This window comes from Dipodomys ordii, unplaced genomic scaffold (genome assembly GCF_000151885.1).
Source record: "Dipodomys ordii isolate 6190 unplaced genomic scaffold, Dord_2.0 Scaffold203, whole genome shotgun sequence".
NCBI classification, from domain to species: domain Eukaryota; kingdom Metazoa; phylum Chordata; class Mammalia; order Rodentia; family Heteromyidae; genus Dipodomys; species Dipodomys ordii.
In genome coordinates this window covers 1,200,314-1,201,136 of record NW_012267419.1, presented here as the reverse complement: position 1 = coordinate 1,201,136, position 823 = coordinate 1,200,314, and positions in this window count along the sequence as shown.

The following is an 823-nucleotide window of genomic DNA, read 5'->3' as shown; positions in this document are numbered from 1 at the left end:
GATGGAGCCTCTCCGCTCCCGTGGAGAGTTAGGGATGGGGGTGGGATCCTCGTGGAGAATCCCGGCTGGTAGGTTTCTCTGTTCCTGGCGATCTCCTCCTTGATTTTTTAAGAATCTTTTCAAATACTTTGAGGGCATGTTTTTTTTTGGGGGGGGTCCAGTGTGGGGGCCTGAACTCTGGGCCTGGGCACTGTCCCTCAGCTCTTCAGCTCAAGGCTAGCGCTCTACCACTTGACCTACAGCGCCACTTCCGGCATTTTTCTTTTTGCTTATGTGTTGCTGAGGAATTGAACCCAGGGCCTCAGGCATGCAAGGCAAGTGCTCTACACTGAGCCACCTTCCCAGCCCCATTTGAGGGCATGTTATTAGGACAAGTTTCATAAATAACTGCCATTAACATGTTTTCCTGTTACATTTCATCCTGCCAGGGGAGCCCCAAAATTGGGTTGATGCCAAGAAGGGCAGTCTGGGGGCTAGGAAGATTCATGAAAGAAGGGCCTGTGATATGTGTTCTGCTTGGATAGAACTGTTTGGGGGCAGGATTCAGAGCTTCATTGACCTATGCTGTTTAGCTCCCAATACCCAGGATTCCCTGGGTCACACCAGTGGAGCTAGCTGCCTAGGAAACTGCTACTGTCCTGCAGTGGATTAAATTCTCTGTATGCATGTGGGTGTAAGCAAATAGCTTTATTTAAAAGAAACGTGAGTTTGGAAATTATGCCTTCAGTGAGTCTGCCTCTTACTCCTGTGTCTGTGTAGCAGAGGTTTGCTTATTGTTTTTTTTTTTTTTTGGGTCCGGTCGTGGGGCCTGAACTCTGGGCCT